General features: G+C 43.1%; 1 protein-coding gene across 15 annotated transcripts in view; it reads left to right on the top strand.

Moving 5' to 3' along the window:
• The window catches only part of MAPK10 (mitogen-activated protein kinase 10), a 928972-nt gene that overhangs the window by 168358 nt on the left and 736283 nt on the right, over positions 1-24331 (top strand). For all 15 annotated transcript variants that reach the window (XM_069630429.1, XM_069630427.1, XM_069630418.1 and 12 more), the window contains exon 2: positions 6693-6819. The gene's annotated coding sequence lies outside the window, so the exon portion shown is untranslated. The remainder of the gene's footprint in view (positions 1-6692; positions 6820-24331) is intronic.

Raw genomic sequence — 24331 nt, 5'->3', positions numbered from 1 at the left:
TAACTGTCGAGGCCACGCAAATTTGACATCAAGGTTTTAATCTATTAACCGTTATTCATTAATTTTCTTGGAAGAAACTTGGCTGGGGGATCCTCCGTTGCTGGATGGTTTCACTTACTGCTCGATTGAAGCAAGACAAGAAGCAAGGCAAGATGTTAGAGGTCAACCGTATGGAGGTTTGTTGAGTGTATTAAAAAAATACTTGGGTTATACAATGTCTCAATTACAAAAATATAGGGATGATCTATAGATGGTTAAATTAGCATAGATTGATAGCAGCTCCTTTTTGCCATGCTTCTGCTTAATTTATATTTCAACCCAAAATTTGCGAATCCTGCACTGTTTTTGGGGACCCTTTCAGATTTATTATTAAGGGAAACGGTCGAGGATTGCTATAGTATAATAATTATACTTGTGGATTTTAACAGCGAATGCCTCGACCCCAGTTACTATTTACATAGTGATCGAGCAAATACTCTATTAACAGCAAGGGTAAGGGGGCTAATTCAGGGAACAAATTAGGTCATGGGATCTGGCACTTGTGAATGGTAACATGGGTGGGGATGTACCACCAACATTTACAAGGTCTAATGTGTGTTCTAATTCATCCTCAGACTATATTTATTTATCAAAAGACTTACATTTTTTCTGCTTTAACTTTGAGGTGCTGGATTGCCTATCAAGCAACCATTGTTTGTTGTCATTAGATGTGCTTATAGAGGCACAATGTTCTGTTGAGAAACTCTTGTGTATGCTACTGGAAGTCTTCCCAAGAAATCATGTCTTAACTTGGAGACCATCAATCGCTAGATTTGTTAATCATGCAATCCTTATTTGTGACTCTACACAGAAATATTTACTTATGTGTCCTCTTTATTATGACCAAGTAGTTCAAAGACTGTTGAAGAATGTGATTACTAAAATATTGTGTGAGCTGTCTTTAAAGAACGGTCTATATAAACACACATTTGACAATATGGTTGCGGTGAAAATCTGCAAATTCCAAAATCAGAATAGAAGCTTAAAGAGAAATGATCCAAACTATAAAAGAGTATTACATTCCTTGAACCAAAGATAAGGGCCATTGGGCCTTTAAGCAGACAGCAGATGCGGAAGCAATGCTTAAAAGTGTCTCCAATCGAGACATGCGCTCATTTTGGTAACTTATTAAGGCCCCTGAAATGCAAACATGTCTTCAACTTGAACCAATTCAGGCAAATGTTTGGGAGGATCATTTCTCTAAGATCTACTGGTTGGTTGAGGCTAAGTATGTGAGAATGAATAGTACTCAGATATGGTCAGACTGTCTTCAGATAGACTTCATTTCTATACAACAGTGCATTATTAAAATTAAAATATCTAATGCCCCTGCCCTGATAGCTTGGTGAATTCCACACTTAAATCTAATGTACAACTGTGGACTGCGATTTTGTGGGGTCTATTTAATAACATTCTGTCATTGAATTCCTTGCCAACGTCTTGGAATGGTGCTTTGATTGCACTGATCTACAAACGTGGTGACAGAATGATTCCTAGCAACTATCGACCGGTATCTCTTCTGGACTCCTTGAGTAAAATCTTCGGTGTCCAGTCAAAGGATCGAATACAAAAGGTTTGAATGCAATAGGTGAGAGTCAATAGGATCGAAAACAATTTTTTTTTTTTTAAAAACAAAAATAATTTCGAACCTTTTGTTTTCGGTCCTTTTGACTCGATGTCACGGGATGACACCTAGGAAGGGTTTGGGGTAGTTGTGCAGAAGTAAGTTGAACAGATAAGTACACACACAGCTGAAAGCAATGAGAACGAAGAGTAGACAAGTGTAGCAAGGAATAAGGTACAACAGAATGGATTCCCTCTAGGGGTGTATGCAGATATGGGAAAAGAGTATTCCACGGACCTTAGGAAAAACTCTAGCCTTCTGCACAGTTTGCTATAACAGAGGCCCACGCTGTTTGCTCATGGCTAGGAATAAGAGTTATGGGTGTCTGTAACGTAGAAACGAGACAAGGGAAGGGGCAGAGGTTTCCTGACGGAAACCAACAGACAAGCTCTGTACGAAAGGGTCTACAAACAGTACAAGAGAAGATACTAACAGACAAACCCAGGAAAAGGAAGTTGATAGCAAACTAGCAGAAGGAAATGAAGGGAAAGTTGTATAACAGGATTGGAAAGCAGAGGACGGTAGAGAACAAGGTTGAGAGCTCAGAGGAGCAGGGCTGTAAGGTAGGGAGCCCGGAGGGAAAGGGCTTAGGGCAGTGGAGTAAAGCAGGCTGCACTGCAAGGAGCCCAGAAGGGCCGGCAGCAAGGAGTGAGCCCTGGGGGCCAGGGCCGCTGACCGTAGAAGGCTGCAGAGGACTGTAGAGGGCTGCTAGGCTGAGAACCCAGCAGACAAAGGTAGGTAGCAAGCAGCGGAGCGTGATCGGCTGCAAGGTAGGAAGCCCCGAGTATAAGGGCTGTTGGCAGCGGAGAGAAGCAGGCTGCGTGGCAAGGAGCCAGAAGGACCGGGCAGCAAGCAGTAAGCTCAGAGGAGCAGGGTCGATGACAGTAGCAGGCTGCAGAGGACTGTAGAGGGCTGCTAGGTTGGAAGTCCAGCGGACGAAGGCTGTAGGTTGAAGGCAGCGGAGCGTGATCGGCTGCAAGGCAGAAGCCTGGAAGACAATGGCAGAAGGTAGCAGCTGAACATGATCGGCTGCCAGGCAGAAGCCCGGAGGGGCAAAGGCGGAGGCTGGAAAGCACCAGAGCGTGATCGCCTGCAATGTAGAGAGCCCGGCAGGGCACTGGAGGAGGCTGGAAAGCAGCAGAGCGTGATCGGCTGCAATGTAGAGAGCCCGGCAGGGCACTGGAGGAGGCTGGAAAGCAGCAGAGCATGATCGGCTGCAAAGCAGAGAGCCCGGCAGGGCAATGGATCCAAAACCAGAGTAAGAAGGAACCGCATACAAAGATCCGTAGCTCGAAGCAAAAAAGTGCCGGAAGGACTCTTAATGCAAGAGACTGAGCCCCTGCAGGCAGCAGCTTTTATACCGCCCAGCCCAGCAGAGAGGCAGGCTAATTGGTCGCACCTGGATCAGCACACCTGCAAACAATCGGCCTCCTCCCTCTCTGTTCCTGAGCTGGTGGAAGCAGAGCAAATCCCTAGGGCTTCTGGGGTTTGTAGTTCCGAAGATGACGAATAGAAATGGCCAGGAATAGATGGTTATAGCCAAGTGCATTGTGGTAAGTGTAGTTTGTTGGGAAAAATAGAAAAGCACCAAAGTCTCGCAAATGGAAAATAAGGTCCATATTGATCGCCAATGTATGCGCCCATGGCGCAAGCATGACACTCGAGCCTTTTGTCATTCGATCCTTTTGATTCGATACTTTGACCTATAACCAAATCTGCCTGGATGTTTGCCAATCAGGTGTTAGATGTGGAGCTGGCACTACATTAAATTGTCTTGCCTTACATTTGTTACACACGTGTCTTCATGATTGGGTCTTTTGGCTTAAAGGATGTATATATATATATCCTGAAACTTGTAAATGGGCTCTAGGCTAGATGCACAGCCAACCACAGTCAGGCACCCAGGAGGGGATTAAGCATTCTTGTGAATTATGGGGATGGCATAGAACGTGGGAGTACAGAGTTCTGAATAATTTAAAAATGCAAATTCATCTGCGGTAATCCATTGCCTATCCACCCCATATTGTGTGATTTCCAAGATCTCCTGCCTGATCTCAGGGGTAGGATCTTTGCTCAAGGTGGTATAGCTCTTGATGTCATTTATGAGTTCCATAACAATGTTATTATATTGTCTGGTATGAAAAACCACAACGCTGCCACCCTTGTCAGCGGGCTTGATAATCATCTGTGGATTAGAAGACATGGGCCCTCATTACAACACCGGTGCTAAACCATGGCGCTATTAGCACCATGGTTGCTGCCGGTATTGTAACGAGTCTGCCATGGTGAAATGGGGAAGTACCACCCCATTCCAAGGTTGTCGGGGCGGTACTTCCCCATTTCACCATGGCCCTTCCCAATTCCCATTTTTGCCCTATAGGGCATAATGGGAATGGGGAAGGCGGTAATTACGGTACTGCAAACTGCGGTACCGTAATTAGCACCAAGGTCCCTTTGCGGGTCCATTCCTTAACGGCTGGTAAAACCAGCCGTTAAAGTGGGAACCCGCAAAGGGACCTCGTAATCAGGCGCGAAGGGATTACCGGTACCGGTACCCTTACCGGTAGCGGTAATCCCTTAGCGCCAGGGTCGTAATGAGGCCCCATCTTAAAGGGGAAGTGCACTCAAAAATGTTATTGTCCCAAAGTTCCTATGTAAAATTTTGAGCAAATGAGGCTCGAAGTGTTTACATGGGGGCATCCATTTTGTGATTTGAAGCAGCCTCCTCTGTGAATGTTAAGCTTGGCTCTGGCGGCAATAATCAAGCAGCAAAAGCCCCCTACTGGGAGCTTTTGCTTAGTGCAGCCAGAGCAGAGCTTAACACGGAGAGGAGGTTGCCGTCACTTACATTTTACATTTTCTGTGCGCCCCAAACCTAGGGAAGCACAGAAAACATAAAATGAAAGGCAGAGGAATTATAAATTCTTTGCCGGCTTCCGGCAGAGAATTCATAATTTCTGTGACTTTCTTTTCTACTTTCCCATGCTCGGGAAACTAAAAAAGAAAGTCACAGCAATTATGAATACTCTGCCGGATGCCGGCAAAGTATTCATAATTGCCTGGACTCGCCCACAAGAAAAGGTGCTGCAATTAAAAATACAACAAGGTTGTATTTATGATTGCAGTGGCTTTTGCTTTGAGTCTCCCAGGCTTCCCTCGGCCCCTGGTAGCCCGGGATTCTCAAAGCAATTTTAAATACAACACGGTTGTGGTGCAGTAAAATTTGGCGGTGCAGTAAAAATGCAGTGGTAATAGTGTTACCGGTGAATGACCGCACCGCCCAACGGAAAGTTGGAGGATTCACCTCCATCTCTGAGCTGGTGGTAATTCTGCTGACTTTCTGCCCATTTTCAGCACAAATACCATGCCGGAATTACCACTGGAGTTATTGCCACGAAAAAGCCCCATTCAGTCCAATAGACTCCAAACAAATGGGGGTTTACACTGCCACTGCCACTTGTAATCCAGCAGTAATACCGCCGGACCAAGTGGCAATAACAGTAATTGCGTTGGGCAGTATTCTGGCAGATTTACCGCTGGGACACCGTCCAACTCGTAATTAACCCCAAATTTTAAGTTGTGTTGGTGGCAATTATACTCCTGACAGGTTACAAATAGGTAGTTTTACCACTATAATCTGATTAATAATTTCCAAAAATGGATAAATAGCAGATTTATTGCTAGTATGTACTCAGAGCACCAATATGCAAGCAGTGGCTAGAAAATATAAATCCCAAAGTTATTTATGTAAGGATTAACTACAAACGACATGGCAACAAGGCATTCTACATCACAAGAAATGCATTCTGAGATACATGTGAAGAAAAGAGGCAAGCAGAGTTAGATCTAGCAACTGCGTATCCATGAATTGATCGAAAGTTGGAAAGGACAAGAGGATCATCGTATTGGACAGTGGAAGAGAACAGAATGTTCTTGAGAAAAACAAAAGCGGAATATTTAAGATAAAGGTTAATGTACAAAGAAAAGGAAGGGCTCTGACTAGTGTGTTATGTCATTTGCTGTCGAGCACAACTATTCAAGGATTGTATGAAACTGGTGACTCCGTTTTATTCCCTGTTTATATTGGATGATCTTGCATTCCTACAATATTTTGAAATTAACATTTAAATGAACATCAAAAACACTATAAAAAGTTACTGTATGGAATAACTTGGTATTTATATAGTGCATTTGCCAAAGCCCTGTACATTGAAAATTGTCTATGCAATTAGCACCCAGGAGGTGATGTCTGATGGACCCTCCGCCAATCCGGAAGCATGGAATTAGAACATTGGCTCATGATATTGCCCATCTTCCGAGCCCTCCGAACAGTGGGGTGCCACAATCTTGCCTAAAAGGGCTCCGCCCTCCAGTTGCCCCCACCCTCGTCACATTCCCTCATCATCTGTGCCCCCACAACCTTTTCCTCAAACCCCTCGCTTAATCCAATTATGTCATGTTATGTTAATAGGCTTTTATACTGCACACAATCTCTTACTGTCAGGGCACCTTCTCCTGAACAGCTGCACTTGCCAACCTTTTCCTTCCAAATACCAATAGCTGTCATTGAATGCGAGAAGGGAATTAGAGTAGTTCCCTTTTCCTTTTTTTCACATCAGCCATTTTCTCTTGTAGTTGTTTTGACTTATAAAATGGCTGCCACGCCATTTCACAAATATAAAAAAATATTCGTACTTTATACAGAATGCTGGTGCGCTAATAGATATAACTCCAGTGTTGGGCAGACTGATAATAGCCCACATATTGGGGGTTTTTGATTGATTAATGTTATACCACACAAATGAAAGGCTCAGTTGGCCTTGCTGGGATTGAAACCTGTAACAGCAGATTACAAGGAGATGTGAGCAGCGAGCACTGTGCTATATAATGCTTGGATATTTTGTAGAAGTCTGGCGAATCTGTGATTTTCAAAACAACAATATCAACCTAAATTTGCTACATTATTACCCCCACCGTTCATTCAAAACAATGTTCAATACCTTAATGGAATAACTTTGTTTTCCTGCAGGAGACAATAACGTTTTCACAGGACATCTGAACACTGAAGAATTTGACAACGAAGATTGCAAACTACGTCTGCATGTACCAGCAGTGCACACTATACCATCCATCTCAAGAAGTTGCGTCCAAATTTAGTAAGTGCCAGTTTGGGCAAGACCAGAAAACCTCATGATATAATGCACGTTGAAAGTCTGGCTGTTGTATTTGGATTCTGAACTCTCACATGACATCAAAGCGAGCATTCCGTTATTGAAACAAAGAATGCTCTTTTCTCAAATTTGTTGGGTGTTTTTGTACACCTTTTCTATCAAATTTCATGTAGACTATCCCAGTGTCTCAGACAGTAACGAGAGTTGGATCACGACTGGGTTTTTTGAGAGGAATGTTGCTCTAATTTTTGCTTGCCAGTTACATGTTTGTGCATCAAAACAATGATATTTTACATAAATAGTTCAATTACGTTCATGTAGATTTTCTTGTCAAAACATAATAAGTTAAACAATGTCTATTATAAGGGGACTTCAGGGCTACACTGTATGTATTACTGGGCCCATAACTGCATATAACATTATAATATATGTTCTATTGTGCACTCTTACAAATGGTGCGATAGTGGGTGGCTTCATTGACATCATCTTCGAAGTGCGCACCATAAATCCATATTTATGTGTGGTGTTTGTGTAGAGACAACTCACTGCTCAAAAGACTAATTCAGTGTGCATCAGCAAGAGGCACATTGAAAAGGGGTAGAAGTTAGAAGAGGATAGAACACTATGATGAAGAAATTGGTCTTCAAAATATCGATTGATCAGGATTTAAATGGGGGATTCACTTGTCGATTGTTCCGATGGCAATCTTCAGAAACTCTAGGGAAGTAAGCTATACATGTGTGCCTCTGCTTGTGGGCACACTTGATAGTTGTAAAGCAGAATTTGGGAGGGACTGGGGTGCTATAATTGATGAATGTTAGCTAAGCAGGGGCTTGACCATGAACCCGTTTGTACACCAGTCAGTTGACATTGAAATGAGATCGTTCTCAGTTCAGTAGCCATCAAGCCCATTTGAGAAGGCGCTGTATATGGTGTTTCTTGGCCTTTTCAATATAGAGTAAGCAGTAGTAGTCTGGACAGCTTAGCCTTTGGACTACCGACGATGGGCAGACCTGAATGTATCGTATCGAAATATTCCCCTACAGGGAATATAAAAAGAGAGATGTATAATATTTTTAGGAATTTCAATTTTCTGAAAACAGTGGGTGAAAGCTCTGGTAACTGTAGTGATACAAATGGACTGCCATCAAAGGTTCCACAAGAAGAATAAAGGAGGAGAATTAGGAGTCAGGGGCCAGTAGGATCTTATTAAGTGAGAAGTCCTGATAATACAGTTTCTTCTGCAGCTTATCTGTGATGGATTTGAGGCAATCATCAGCCTTGCACAGATCACCCCTACAACAATACAGTCTGAAATAGTTTTCAGATTCGTCAGGACACAGGTACCAGTGCTGAATCGAAAGGCCATCCACCTGTCCAATGGGACCCTCCTAAAAAGAAGTGTCCTAGTGTAGTAGCCAGAAGGTGGTCTAAAAGAAAAAAAGGAACCAATGTGGAGTCAGGTTTCCAACTCTGACACTATGAGACAGCCTGTGGAAGAAGCTGGAGGCCAGGGCCAGATTTTAGCTACCGCATCCCGGATTCTCAGCGATCCTCAAAAACACTGATTACTGTGGATTTAGTTCTTCCCGGAGTGGGGGCTGGGGGAGCGAGCGTCAGAATCCAAGCTGGAGATCATTCAGGATGTAATGAGATTACAATACGAGGCTTAACTATAATGTGATGATATTTTATTGAAAGAATATTGCCTGTCACAAAATATTAGCAGTGGTCCTGTCATTTTCTGCGTTGTGGGAGTTTACAACACAGGAGCTATTATTTTATTTTTAGATATAAATAGACTGTTTCCCATGGACAATTAGGATTTGATGATTGATTTGCTGTCTGTCAATAGGAACATGAAATACCTTTGATGTGACCAGAGCAGCACAGGGCATGTTTTTCAGTGAGGAAAACCCATGTTTGTGAAGGGGATACATGTTTCGGCAGCATCCAGTAAGGGAAGTTACACGATTTAGGGTTATTTTGTGTGCAAAGCTTTGCACATTTGTTGCAGATTATTTGACAATGAGAATATATGGACTCTAATATTTGTTTGGAGGTGCTCTCTATATCATGGTTGTGAATAACTCTATATGGCTGTTTTCACTCATATTTCCATACGCGGTGTCTAAACTGGTGTTTTGCTACTGCAGGCAGATATTTATAGATATAAAAATAAATACCCCCATAAATAATACTGTCCTCTCCTTTAATCAGGGAGGCCTGGGCGGTCAAACTAGAGCACTTCTCCCATACTTAGTGTAGAATGAAAGGATGGGGTAAAATAGCAACTTTATTTAATCCATATTTAGTTTAGGATCATTCAAAAGCCAGCACAGCATCAGAGCATTTTGAACATGCACTTTTATTTGTCAACGCTGAGTCACGTGCACGCTGCAGCTGGTCTATTCACTCCATTTAAAGTGACAAATGCACAAAACAGTCAATATTAAAGTGACGAATACAGGTCAAATTCAACCAATGAACAAACCATTCTCATGTAAACACTGCTGTTTAGCATAACATGATCTCATTCAATACTATTCATATTCTAATGCTCCAAAGTTGCACATTATGTCCTATGAATAACATTGACAATACACTGAAATAAAACTAAGTAATCATTCAAGGAGACTGATTGGTGTACTGTGAACCAATAGTGATAATCAGCAACTATCTTCCAGAGCAGGCGAGCCCATATTGGCCATGTTTTAAGTTAAACATCATGGAAGTAACACAAACACATTATAATCTTTAGTTATAATCATATAATAATATATCATACTTTATTTCAGCTTTGCAGCTTAAAAAGTTGATCATACAAACACAAAACATACAAAAATACAAACAAATACATATATGTAGCCAGTGAAGAAAGACCCATAACATTTCAGATATCCTTATCATAGATCAGTCATAAACTCATACAAACAGGGTTCAGTTCTCCCAATAAAACAGCAACTACATATGCCTAACATATGATACAACATGAGCTGATAAAAGGACTGAGTCTAATTAAAGTGCACATGCTTTTTTGATGCGCTAAAAGAGCTTGGACCGCTTGATTTCTAGTTTTACAAGTCTATCAAACTAATGTCATCTTCTTGTAATGTACAGTTATAACTGATGATGTTATTACTAGTACTTCTGATCTATCAACATTTCAATGTTGGTAAAGTCCATCATTCATCCTCAGGACTAGATTTTCAACAAACCTCTAGTGTTATAGTCTGATTGACATTTCACAGGTGCAAATCGCAGTTGCATCAGCCCATTTACCTGAAACCAGAATCCTACACCCTGTTATAATATTATTATTATTATTATTGTTATTATTATTATTTATTTATTTGTATAAATTAATTACACTTTTACAAACTTTCAATTAGCAAATTCAAATACATTTTACGCAAAAAAGGAACATCAATAATTATATAATCTTATAATAAACTTATAATATTATCCAAAAATGTAAAGGGACACATCCCATATAACCATGATAATCAACTCTACTCAAATATCACAGCAGAGACTGCAAGCGTTACTAGTGTATTAAGAACCCAGAAAGCATGTATGTTCCTCATCAGGATTCAGGCATTCATCTTGTTTTTGCAATTGAGGCATAACATCCAACAGCATTCATCTCTGTGGAGCTGTAACAAATAAATACAACGTATTTGCATATTAGGTTTAAAATCATGATATTCAGAATTAATCACTGTCAACTTGCAACCTGCTCCATATGGAAGGGGACTTAAAATTCAACCAAATCAAATGTATGATGCACTTAAATGCCCTTGAACTGCCCAGGTGGTGGTTCGGGATATTACACTAAGCAGGTAAAACAGGATCGCTCTTTTTAAGATTGTGTTTAACATGAAAGTGAAAAACCCTAATCCCATTTGAATCGGCTTCTTAGGGCGTGTGATCCCCCCTTCTCTTGTTTTCAGCACTTTTTAGATTGCCTTCATTGATTAACTTAATAATGTCCTCTTTATATCCACTTTTTTGTCATGTAGTTTAGTTTAATATAAAGCTAGCTATGGGGTAGGTGAGTATTAATATTGTTTACTTCGACCTATGATAATACCTCAAGTGCTTTTTCCTTGAGTATGCATTCATTGAATGTGTTTCCTTCAGTCTATTTTTTCTCAAATTGTTATACTTCACAATAGTAAACTATTTCCCTGGACTATTTTTTGGGCAGACATTTGTTTTCTTAAAGCTGTCTTTTCAGAGCTTTTATTAAAATGAATGTTCACACCCAGACCAGATTCTTTTTAACATATGGTCACCCTCACATCCGCCATCCTAATCCTAATTCCCATTTCTTGTTGCCTTTGCCGATTTGCTCCCCAGGGCTACACTCTGCTCTAGTTGTGTATCTTCTTAGTGACCCCTCCCCTAACTGTTCACTTTAACTCTCTCTTCACCCTAAAACTATTCCTGTCCATTCACCTAATCTTGAACCACAAACTAATGCTAAGACTTAAATTCTCCTTATCCCTAAAGCTAGACTTGACCCTATTCCTAAAATGTTCTCTAGCCCTATACATTAACCTTAACCAATTCCTCACTCTAACACTTACTCGAATGTCTAATCCAAGCTTACACGCTACTTACATCCGTATACTCATAGAAAAGTGCACTATGCAAACACAAACGTTGTGGAAATCTAAGGAAGGCATTCAGTGAATGTACTAATCGTGGACAAATATTCTAGAAAATGACTAGAACCCATTTTCTTCAAACACAACCGAAACAATTTCATTTTTTAAACTTAATTATATGATAGTTTTACCTAGCATGGAGCCTTTCCAAGTAGGTAACGCAGAATCTTACAAAGTTATACATTGCGCAAACTACCAAATATGCACAATCCATCAATTTGATAACTTTTACAAATACATTAAGATCAACGTTTAGTTATTTGGAACAGGAACCTTTTAAAAATTTCACTAAACAATTTGACACACTGTGAAAACACTATATGGAAGATTACACAATACATTAAATACAAACTTAGAATGCAATGTTTTCTTTTTGACTGCTTTCTTTTTCTTTAATTTCCACAATACTGTTGGAAGATAAGTCAGTTTCTACAATGTGTGTGAGTGTCTCTGAAGCGTGATCATGATCAAGGCATTGTTGGCAACGTGCGTTGGGTGCGTAGAAGATCAAAAAGCGCTCACTCTAAAAGTTAATTATGGATGGAAAGCAGAGCTGGGAGTGTCCGGATACATTTGCCTCTATTGAAAGACTAGTAGCAATATTGCATATGCCCTGGCTAGGAAATGGACTGTGGCTGTTGGAGTCTAAGTAGTTTAGCGCCTTTTGCATTAGCAGAGGGGGTGCTCCCTCAGGCCGATTCAGCTAAACAGATTTCAGCCTTCAGGCACCTGCCAATAGAGGTTATTAGCAGAGGGCGTATTCGAAGTGGCAAAATCTATACCAGGGAGCAAGAAAACAATTATTTTACCATACACTGTCAACCAAAGTGAAAATAATGACCAATTGACCAATGCCCTGGTAATCACTTTGTTATTAGTGGGCCATCAGGAGGAACTCAGATACAATCATAGACTGCCTCTGACTAGAAAAGTGATTTTTTACAATTTGTAATTTAATCAAATTGATTATTTCTTACAGTATCATTATAGTCCACACTCAATTAATCACGTCTTGTTCATGTTTAAAGTATACATTAACTAGTATACTTGCTACAGTGACACGCAGTGGTGGTACTTCATGTGTACATAGTGTAATGGAAAACAGAGGACATCAAGGAATGCGGGCAAATAAACCATGCACAGTCAACAGGTTATTGACAAGAATGCTCCTCTTCTTCAATGTAACAGTTTCCCCCAGGCTGACTTGCATCCTATATAGTACCAACTTTGATAATATGTGAGAGGGGTGTGGGACCACAAGAGGACAGCCTTTGTAAAATGGAAGAGAGACTAGAAGTACCTAGCTGTGATTCCTGCTGCTCCTACCTGCAATCTGTGAAGGCTCATTACCAGGGGCAGGCAGTACACCTCCTTCTATTCACGGGACCCTCTGGGTGCTGCTGAAAAGTATTCCATTGGTGAGACACACCAAAAAACCATTTGCATTATGGAAAAAAATGTTTTACTTTGCATTTGCAAGTAATCTAATTATATTTAGATTATTTGCAAATACAAGGACTGGTATGTTCCTAATACACTGAACAACACTGTCTATGGAACAGGGCCGGCAACATGCATTCATGGATACCCTGTGAAAAGTAGTAGGGAGACCTGTCCTGACACCACTGGTTTCATCTCCTTCCATGGTTGCTGGGAAGTCTTGTCACCTCTCCCTCTTCCTGCCTGTCTCAGGCTGGGGACAGAGTCAGGTACTGACACTAACCCTTACCTGCTCCACAATAGGAAAGTGGAGGGGTTGGGGGAGGTCCCTAACCTGCTGTGTGGATATGGAGCTGGAGGAAGTTTCTGCAGGGGGGAGAAGATGTCATTATTGCATGAGGCCCATGTAGGCTTTTAACATAAACAAGTGTCTATATGTATGTGCATGCTTTTGTGAATTTGCATAGGTGGTAGAGTCTGCGTGACTGAGAGCGAATATGTGAATATGTACAATATGTAGTATGTGTGTGTGTGTTTGTGTGCATATCTATGGGTATGCATGAATGATTGCACTCTGCAACCTCTCCTCTCTGTCTACCTTTGAGTGGTCCCACTTCAGAGATTTTGGTTGATTGAAGACTGTATGAATGTTGATTCCTTTCTTACAGTGACATGGCATTCTTTACTGTCGTTATGGACAAGGTCAACATGATGAATGTTCTTACGTGGTCATACAGGCCTACGTTGGTGCAGCAAAATGGCCATGTTTTCCTACAGTGGAACAGCATATTTTTACTTGCATTATGGGCAAAGTCAACATGATGAATGTTCTTAGCACAGTGGACAGCATGGAAATATTTTTTTACAATGGCATGACATTTTTAGTGTATTTATGGCAAAGCTAACATAATGAATGTTCTTAGGTGTGCATACTGGCCTACATTGTTGTAACCATCATCAAAATGATTCTAACAGTGGCATGGCCTTCTTCGCTGGCATTATGGGTAAAGGCAGCATGAGTGTTCTTACATGTGCAAAGTTGCTTAAATTGGTGCAGTTAATTTAGACCTATTTTCTTGCTGTGGCATGACATTTTTTACTTACAAAGTACGGGCACAGCCAAAACGAGTGTTCGGGCATACTGGCTTACAGCGGTGCAGCCAGTAAGGACATTATTTCAGTGACATGGAATTTTGAATGACATTATGGTGTAGGCCAACATGTTGCGTGCTCTTACGTGGACTTGGCGCAGCAAGAATTGACATGTTTTCTTACATTGGCATGCCAAAGTTTGCTGACGTTATGGGAAAAGCCAACATAAATGTTCTTAAATGTGTCTACTGGCCTACATTAATGTTGCAGTATGGACACATTTTTTGACTGTGGCATGGCATTTTTACTGGCAATATGGTCGAAGCCAGAACTATGAGGGTTCATAGGTGCACATACTGCCCTATATTTGTGCAGCAAGTATTTACCTTTTTTCTGGCATTATGGGCAACACCAACATTCTGAGTGCTCTTACCTGTGTATACTGGCCTACATTGGTGTTGCCAGTGTGGACATGTACTGTTACAGTGGACTGGCATTTTTGTACTGGAATTATGGGCAATGCCGATATGCAAAGCTGTATGTAATTAAGTGGGGATTTGTGGCATATATTGGCATGGCTAACATGGACAGGTTTTCTTATAGTATCATCACTGGTATTGAAAGCAGCCATGAAAAGAGGGAAGGTGAAAACAATCAGCCTCAGACTCCTCACCCCACCAAAAAGCAGTATCCCTAAGGCAAGACCAACAAATCCTCTGCAAGCAGCCCTTCTCATATATATATATATATAGAAAATGAGGCTGGGAAGCAGGTTGCAAAGATATAAGATGGACTAACGGAGGTCATTACAAGGAGTGATGGGGCATGCCATTAGGTGAAGGCAGGCTGGTCAATAGTTGCGTGTGTATTATTCTCTCCACCTTACTATTAGAAGAAAGTCCAAGTGTGCATGCTTCCACCATAGCCTATCATGTTGGATGATAAGAGCTTCGTTTTGAGTTGGTAGGTAATGTTAACAAGGTTGTATTTGACAAATGCCACCGGTGTTACTCCTTCACCATTCAAGAGGCATTACCAGTGGTATTCCCCGGGTACACCCGTGGTATTCCCAGGGACCCCCACTGGCAGTACTGCATAATTACCAGGACCTTTTCTACTGTGGTGGTGGCAAACTTTGAATTGGGCAGACATTCAGGAATACTGCTGCACATTGGTAATAACCTCTAGAGATATTCCTGCTAAAACTTCCACCCTTGGTCTGTGTTCAAAAAGGGAGGATGTGGGCGAAAGATTTTAACTAATGATAGAACCTCCATTGACATATTAGAGAGCGATTGTTCAGTCAATTTGCAAAATAATTGCTATTGTCACCAGAAATCTCTCTCATTCCTCGTCGTAGCATCCCCTACGTACGGACACCAACAATCGTGTGAACTAGTGCATAATGGCACCTGGATGTGAGACCAGGTGAGTCTGCAAATGTAGATCAAACTGGGAGAGTATTGCCCTGTGTGCTGCCCTGCGATTGCCATGTCCCAGTAAAAGTAATGTATTTTCTAATTGCTTTTTCTAGCAGCCAAATCTGTCCATCATCTCTTTGCCATGAGGGAGAGATATTTGTTTTGCACCCAGTATGAGCTGAAGTACTTCTGTATGCCTGGGAAATCCTCTGCCATTGCGCCTGTTTTATTTTATTATTTATTTTATTCTGGGATTTTATTGAGAGCAAACCTAGCTTCGGGGAGAAAAGGGCACTTCACATAGGTAGGGGATAAAGGCGTACATTAGATGGTTATGGGGGACCTGTCTTTGCTGGCATGTATTGTCCCTAGTCCTCAGGGTGAGAGGGGAGTTCACACTTCCAGATCATAAAGTCAGCATTCTCTCTACAAGGTATTACATTGGAGATGAGTTGTGTACCTGGTTTAGGAGAGACACATGCAACAGGGTAAAAGGCGATTATTTGGCCACAGAAGGGTCACAGAGGCTGCAGGAGTAGTGCGGGCACCGGTAATTCGGTTAAGGAGGTCTTTGTACTGTAGGAAAAGTTAATCACACATTCAAAAGGAAACACACTGGAGCCAGTATTTTCTGTATCGCTGTCACGCCAGAGAGGGAGATGAAACCTTTTAATTGGCTGGGTATCGAGTATTTCGGCACTACATGTTGATATATTAGTGTGCGTGTGTGCTAGGGTGCAGAGGTATAGAAAAGAAAAGAAAAGAAAAGAAAAGAAAAGGGCTCCTGGCTTGGCCTTGACCTACCCAGGTAGGAAAATATACAGAGAAATGGTCGGGTGACTGAACTTATGTAGACTCATAAAAATGACCTACAAAAAGAAAACCATTGCTCTAGGTGGAAGTAGGAACAATTTAGCTTTTTGCCCAATTATTTTAATGCATAACATGTCATTTTCAAAGTTGTTTTTTTAGAGCAGAACACAAATTAATAACAAAACAATATCTGTGAACAATGCATTGGTTCTCTGTCCAGTCAAATTAGCTGGCTCTGAGTACAAATGAACATGTATAATCCATTACAGAATTTAGGGATTTTGGTGAACAAATAACATGTGAACATAGTACATAACAGTACAGAATGTAAAGTGTTGACACTACAAACTGGGGAAAAAAGGGGTGTCTGAGGTTGCAGAGGTGACATCTGCCGCATTGCTGAGACTCCACCATATTCGTCCCCAACCCGGTATTGAAAACACAAAATCACCAAGTGTTCGCGGCGTGATGATGCAATGTCACTCAGTCACAGTCTTTGTAAGTAGTTGGTATTTCCTTCTGGCTTTTCATAGGCTAGCGTAATGTGACAAGTTGTCTGATAGCTGCACTCTCATCATCTCTGGGATTGACCTCTGATTGGCCCATTCAGGCAATGACAGTCAAGGAAGGCTCGTTATACATGTGTTCTCCTAAGACATTACGGGCTTCACTTGTAGGGTGGTCTTTTACAGAGGCTTGCTGATCGTCTATCGGTGCTTATTTAATGTTACTTGAAGTGATATATGTTGCACGTTACACGGGAGGTCCATTGTCTTCCAGTGACCACTGTTCCTTGCTTAGCCACTATTATGAACAGGGTTGAATCAAACAGCATGTTGTACTTGCTGGCGACCTTGCTGTATTTCAGAAGCACTTGGTCCCCTATGGACACAATCAGTTCTCTGGCGTGCTGGCACGTGCTTTCTCTCGCACTTGGCCTGCACAGTTTTTTACAGTACCTCTGCATTCTCGCAGAGAGATGAAAACCATGAGGGATGGGTGAGGATGATGGTTCTTGGCGACTGACCCAGAAAACAGTAGCGGGGATGGCATCAGCTGCGACATGGCGGGGCGGTGAACTTATCGATGGAGGAACTGGTAGAGCACCCTTTCCACATCCGCCTGTTGATGTCTGCGATTCTCCGGGAATGATGTGATCATTGCACCTGCATATTTCTAGTAACTGGTGAAGCTAATTTCCTTGGAAGGGGTTCCCTTGCAGTATGAATAGGGTGGGTAGCATTAGTGGTGCGTAGCATTTGTCTGAAATTGGGGGAGCAGCAATTGTCCATGTGGAGTTCACAATCTTGACTTTGGGTTGTCTGGATAATTCGCCGTTTGCCACAAGCAGGGTGTGGCCGATGGGTAGAGAACAGAAAGCGACGCAGAAGCACTGTTGCAACTCCGAGCCATGTTCCATGGATGTAATGGGGCCTGGCCTGCTCGGGGGCCGCAGCCTGGCACGTTTTGTTCCACTGCTTGTTATAGACTGGGAAACAAGGTCTTTTGCCTTATTCAAGCTTTTGTCTTGTTGAGATCTTGATGCCAGACGAGGTCACCTGACTGAATCTCTTGGCACATTTACATGGCATGACCAGGCACAAGTTGCCCGGTGACCGGCTCTCTGGTGTGGCCGCTAGTTCTGATCACATCATGAAGAGGATTTGGAGGGTGCTGCGCCTCTCCTCTGTGTGATGGCTATTACTATTAAAAAGATCTGCCATGTGCATGTAGTGACCACATTTCCAATGCACACAATGCCCTCATGGTTTTCCAATCGTTGTACTGCATCTTCCAGAGAGTGTTTTAGGAGTGCCATCTTCTACCACACTTCTGACATAGTGTCCCAGTCAACGGGCCGCTCTTGGATGTCTGGAGAGAACGTCTGCAGGGCAGTGGTCGAAGTGTACAGAAAGAAGTAGTGGAACTATGTTCCCTGCTGGCCTGCACCCACTCTCCACAAACCCCATGGCAGGCTCCCTCCCACACACAATACAATCCCCCAAACACTTGCACCTGCTGTTTAATGGAACGTTCAGTGCAGTGCACTGAAATTGCAAGCTGCAATGTCTTCCTACACTTTTATTTTAAAACTAAACCATTCCGGAACTGTTTCTTTTTAAAATAAAAGTATAGGAGCTGTAAAACGTAATTTAAAAAAGTAGAGGAGCACCGCTCCCGACCGCTCCCCCTCACTTCGACCACTGCTGCAGGGTTTCCAGCACAAGGCCTCATTTGTACTCTTAACACTGAAGTGTTCACTTTTCAATGCATGGTTCGGGAACGGGTGGGAATCCTTTGAAGACTGTCAGTGGACCCTTGTGATCAGTGATTACTCTGAACGGGAGGCTGTATACATGCATGTGGAAATGTCTGCAACGGCTTTGCTCTGAACTTGCAAATATCTTGGCTCCAGTGGTATCAAGGCACTGCTGGCATAAGCAATGGGAAGGCCTGTTCCATCCGTACTCAGCTGTGTGAGGACGATCCAACGCCATGTGGGCTAACGTCACCTAAGAGCTCAGTCAGTTTATTAGGATGAAAATAAGTCCTGGTAGTTTCATTGTCAGGGACATCCTTAGTCACTTGCAATGGTTCTTGCTGGCTTCGGTCACGTGACCATGTTTCAGATGCCTGAGACCTCTGAGTGGGAGGAGCAGTATAGGTGGTAAAGTTTGGTATAAATATGCCGCAGTAGTTTTACCTTTCCAAAGAAACTGCATACTTTGGTTCTAAGAAGGAGCAGTAGATTTGATGTCTGCGACTTATTTCGGGCCAGCAAATATGACATGCATTTTGAATATGTAACAAAAGAACTATGGTTGTTTTTTGATGACTTTGCACTTCTTTATGTGTAGCATGGGGCATTGCTCACAGAGGCATTGCCACATGTGGTGCTCTGTGATGGAATATGCAAATATGAGTATGTCATCATTGACATTTAACCTCCCCAGGATACTTTCGAACACCTCTTGACTGGTGTACAAAAATACTTCTGTGAATGAGGAGTCCCCGAAACTTAGTCTCGTGTATCAATGCCATCCAACCAAGGACGAGAAGGTGGTAATATGCAAATAATCTTCATACAACAGATGTTGATGATAACTGGCATTGGTATGCAGTTTTGTAAAATGCTGGCGCCTTGGATCTTCACTATGGTTTCATCAATGGCAGAAAGCTGACTGTAGATTCTGACCTGATCAGGTTGCCTGGGTTTTCTTGCAATCTCGATTGGCAAAAGCCATGGAGTTGGACCCTGGAGTCTCTCAATAACGCCAACTTTCTCAAGCTTGTGTAGCTTGTAGCCCACTTCTTGGTGTCGCGCCCTCTATTGGTGACCAAGGGAGCAATGGCCTTCCTTGTTCAAGGAAAGAAGGGGCATAGGAAATGGAAGTGATGCAGTACGCTTATGCCAGGCTACAAGCTGGAGGTAAATCTGCCACCTTTCTGACAAATTTCAGCAGAATTGCTGCAGCGGCTTTACCATCGTAATAATTCTGCCGAAATCCCCTATGGAGTCCTATAGAATCCAATGAAATGGGGATTAACACTGCCACAACCATTTGTAATCTGGCGGTAATACCGCCAGACCAGGCAGCAGTAACGGTAATTCAATTTAGTGGTATCTCAGAAGATTTACAGCTGAGATACCACAACACTTAGTATGAGGCCCCTTGCTCTCTATTTGGCAGTCGCATGGCAAAAGCGATTAAGATTTATATCAGTCAATCTGCAGTAGGAGTGATTTATATTGCTGATGTCTTTAGTTTATCCTGTGATTCCTTTGGCAAGGGATGGTCAAGTGTCTATAGGGGGAAAACCATAGGAACCAGTGAGCGGTTCTAAAATACCTGTCACCTGAAAAAATCACCTGAATACAAAAATGAAACTCTCCTGGATTAGCTCTTACAGGGGATTCAGCAGCTATGGTATTATGAACAAATTCTTCATTGTATTGGATTTCTCTGAGATGTAGAACCGAATTGTGAGTTGATATTAGAAAATATCACCCATTGTACAGAGTCACATGGTCATCTCTGAGACGATACCGTGCCATTTTATATATTTGTATCTGCATTTGGCACTTTATAATGAGAATTCATGAATGTGTTTGTGTTTTATATGCTTTGATTTATGGTGACGATTGATAATTGTGGTTTTATTTATTTAATGTATATGTTTTATGGCATTGCCGAAATAAAGTAAATGTAATGCATGTGTGGTCCTTGCTTTTTTGTGCGCACCGAGGCACAAGCAATTAGCATTCGGGACTTGCTAAAAAACTAGTTTCCATTTGGAGACAGAGTCCAAATGCTAACGATGAGTGTTATTTAATGGTGTGTTATTCATATAGCGCTTATGGATGAGCCCTTTACATAGAAGATATGTACATACAGTATCACCCAACCAAAGTCGGTATTCAATTATCGACATCGGAAGGATGCAGATCAAAGCAGCTGGCACTCATACCGCTGAGCTGTCTTACCAGCTGGGATCCAGCTTGAGGTGGATCTGGGTATCATCAGAATCAACTTGATACATGATGCTGTTGAATGGGATGATGCTGGGCAGTGGGCTATGCAGATATTCAAGATGACTATAACAATACCTTTGAAGACAGAGCTGGAGAAATCTACACTGTGATCCTGCACTATTGTGTTGGAATGCCATTTCTCAAGCAACATAGGGCCTCATTACGAGTCCGGCGGTTACCGAGGCGGTAAAACCGCATGGTTACCGCCAGACTCGTATTACCATTCTGCCTCCGTGTTTCCCGGAATTACCGGGGCATTACAACCCCAGTTTTCTGGGAATCACGGAGGCGGAATGGTGTTAATCCCCATTCCCATTGAGTCCTATCGGACCCAATGGGAATGGGGATCATGGAAACACCGGCAGCATCTCGTAATGCTGCCGCTGTTTCCTCGTCCGCCTGCAGGCGGGCGGTGTTAAACCCGCCAGGTCAAACCTGGCAGGAATATCACCTCCCGCCTGCAGGAATCGGGATCAGGCGGTCCGGAAACAACGGTGGCAGCGGGTTTACCGCCACCGTTATTTCCAGACCGCCTGATTTGTAATGAGGCCCATAGTCTAGATGTGTACGCTTTTTAAAATACAACTCTAAATACCTGCAGTTCTAACCTGCTGCATGATACCCACAGCCATTTCAGATTTAGGGAAATTGCTGATGCCTACCCCTTTTACAAGAGATTTTCCAGAGCCGTCAGACTAGCTGCACTCTTTTAGGGGGTGCAGTAGACTATGGGCATATTTCAGAAAAGTATCACCTGATAACATGGCCTGTGCCAAAGTGGTGCTGAGCTCATTTGCTTCCTGTATTTGGTGCACCATTGTCCTCAAAGCCCCGCTGAGACTTGTGCAAAGTCTTCTTCAAAGAGTTCCACGACATGAAGCTTTTAGCTTATATGTGAGAGGGAACCTTGTCCTTCCATTTGGTCTCTTGTGCCTTCTATGAGAGGCATCAAATATAGTAGATGCACTTCTGCTTTTTAGATGTTTTTCATTTGTTATTTGTATTGCACTTAATGCCGGATGGCTCCAGATTTTAAGACCTGGACGGAGGATCGAACCCATGTGGCATAGCATCATATTGTTTCCAATGCAAGTGTGTTGCCCCCGTCTGAACCGCCCCACCTGTGTAGGCACTCCTGGTTGTTGATGAGGCTCACCTCTGTGGGAGAGCCATGCACAATGCAAGAAGTTGCATGAGGGCCATAGGAACTGTAGATACAGATCTGCATTTTCTATGAACACTCTTGAAACATGTAGACACCCCTCTCTTTTTACTGATGTGACATTCTCACGTTTTAGGTACATTTTTGAATGTTTTTTATACCAGCATAACACTGATTGTTTTTGCTAAGCATACTTCAAAGCTCCAATCACAAAGATGTCATACTCTGCCAGACTGGTGACATCTAATGAAGGTGCAAGGCTTTGTGGTTGTCTGCATCCTTGAGAGTTGTCTGCCCTGTCTGGGTTGATAGAGCTGTGCATAAAATGGAACAGTCCTATTAGACAAAAACAATTATCTGGAGCAAGAACATGCGTTTGAGCTACATTGGTCAGTGGCTCTAAACGTCCAGGGATAGCTACTGGGTGACGCTGTGGCACGTGTGGCTTCTTAACTGATGTGGCCTACTCTACTCTTCCCAATGAGACTCAGTAGCTCTGACCTGTGGTTGCTCTTCCAGGGATAGCTACTGGGTGAGGCCGTGGCACGTGTGGCTTCTTAACTGACGTGGCCTACTCTACTCATCCCAATGAGACTCAGTAGCTCTGACCTGTGTTTGCTCTTCCAGGGATAGCTACTAGGTGACGCCGTGGCACGTGTGGCTTCTTAACTGATGCGGCCTACTCTACTCTTCCCAAAGAGACTCAGTAGCTCTGACCTGTGGTTGCTCTTCCAGGGATAGCTACTGGGTGAGGCCCTGGCACGTGTGGCTTCTTAACTGACGTGGCCTACTCTACTCATCCCAATGAGACTCAGTAGCTCTGACCTGTGGTTGCTCTCCCAGGGATAGCTACTGGGCGAGGCCGTGACACGTGTGGCTTCTTAGCTTACGTGGCCTACTCTACTCTTCCCAATGAGACTCAGTAGCTCTGACCTGTGGTTGCTCTTCCAGGGATAGCTACTGGGTGAGGCCGTGGCACGTGTGGCTTCTTAACTGAAGTGGCCTACTCTACTCTTCCCAATGAGACTCAGTAGCTCTGACCTGTGGTTGCTCTCCCAGGGATAGCTACTGGGCGAGGCCGTGACACGTGTGGCTTCTTAGCTTACGTGGCCTACTCTACTCTTCCCAATGAGACTCAGTAGCTCTGACCTGTGGTTGCTCTTCCAGGGATAGCTACTGGGTGAGGCCGTGGCACGTGTGGCTTCTTAACTGACGTGGCCTACTCTACTCATCCCAATGAGACTCAGTAGCTCTGACCTGTGTTTGCTCTTCCAGGGATAGCTACTAGGTGACGCCGTGGCACGTGTGGCTTCTTAACTGAAGTGGCCTACTCTACTCTTCCCAATGAGACTCAGTAGCTCTGACCTGTGGTTGCTCTCCCAGGGATAGCTACTGGGCGAGGCCGTGACACGTGTGGCTTCTTAGCTTACGTGGCCTACTCTACTCTTTCCAATGAGACTCAGTAGCTCTGACCTGTGGTTGCTCTCCCAGGGATAGCTACTGGGTGACGCTGTGGCATGTGTGGCTTCTTAGCATACGTGGCCTACTCTACTCTTCCCAATGAGACTCAGTAGCTCTGACCTGTGTTTGCTCTTCCAGGGATAGCTACTAGGTGACGCCTTGGCACGTGTGGCTTCTTAACTGAAGTGGCCTACTCTACTCTTCCCAATGAGACTCAGTAGCTCTGACCTGTGGTTGCTCTCCCAGGGATAGCTACTGGGCGAGGCTGTGACACGTGTGGCTTCTTAACTGATGCGGCCTACTCTACTCTTCCCAATGAGACTCAGTAGCTCTGACCTGTGGTTGCTCTTCCAGGGATAGCTACTGGGTGACGCCGTGGCACGTGTGGCTTCCTAAATGATGTGGCCTACTCTACTCTTCCCAATGAGACTCAGTAGCTCTGACCTGTGGTTGCTCTTCCAGGTATAGCTACTAGGTGACGTCGTGGCACATGTGGCTTCTTAACTGACGTGGCCTACTCTACTCTTCCCTATGAGACTCAGTAGCTCTGACCTGTGGTTGCTCTTCCAGGGATAGCTACTGTCTGGGTTGTTAGAAGAGACGGCCTTTTCCACTCATCCCAAAAAACAGTGTTTAGAAATTAAACAAGTGTTTCATCTTGCTGGAAGGCTTGTGAGAAATTGGTGATCGGGCTCTGTTACGTAGGCCAATCATTAAAAAGTCTCCATTTGTTTATTTTCTGTTGAGGAAAAGTTCGCTATTAAAGGGATGCTGTGTTATCTGTGTGAGCACTGACAAAAATGGCAGTGAGCTGGGCGTCATCAAGTCTCATCGTTGCCACACCCTCATCACCGATGCTTCTGCCATTAATATCAACTACCAAGAGTCCTTCTACCCTCAC

This window comes from Ambystoma mexicanum, chromosome 6q, assembly GCF_040938575.1.
Source record: "Ambystoma mexicanum isolate Mex_15411 chromosome 6q, UKY_AmexF1_1, whole genome shotgun sequence".
Classification (NCBI taxonomy): Eukaryota; Metazoa; Chordata; class Amphibia; order Caudata; family Ambystomatidae; genus Ambystoma; species Ambystoma mexicanum.
Note: the sequence above shows the minus strand (reverse complement) of the source record. Positions and strands in the feature narration are given on the sequence as shown.